The sequence below is a fragment of the Myzus persicae genome, unplaced genomic scaffold (genome assembly GCF_001856785.1).
Source record: "Myzus persicae strain clone G006 unplaced genomic scaffold, MPER_G0061.0, whole genome shotgun sequence".
NCBI lineage: Eukaryota > Metazoa > Arthropoda > Insecta > Hemiptera > Aphididae > Myzus > Myzus persicae.
The window spans coordinates 58,595-58,921 of NW_019101113.1; the positions used below are offsets into that span (position 1 = coordinate 58,595).

Genomic DNA, 327 nt, shown 5'->3' on the forward strand with positions numbered 1-327 from the left:
TTGAGATAATTAAAACAAAGATTTTATTTAGACATTATATATGACATGATGGAATTTTTCATTTTAAATTAACTAAAATAATACAGTTAGTTGGTTACTGGCACACCAGCAGTTGTCGAATTATCGATACCACATTCGTTTGTGCCTCGTTGAATTTTGAAAAGACCATTATCACCCCAATCTGCGTTCCATGAGTTGACCATCAACCAGTATGGAACTCCGTATTCTTCACCCCAACCGATCAATTTAGCGGCATGTCCTCCCAAGTATGTAGCGTTTTCCGATTTCACATAAACACCTTTAAAACGTGAAATTTCGGTTAGAAAT

General features: G+C 35.5%; 1 pseudogene; it reads right to left on the minus strand.

Annotated features, from left to right (window-relative positions):
• LOC111027757 lies at positions 1 to 320 on the minus strand (annotated as a pseudogene).
• Between the last annotated feature and the right edge of the window lie 7 nt (positions 321 to 327).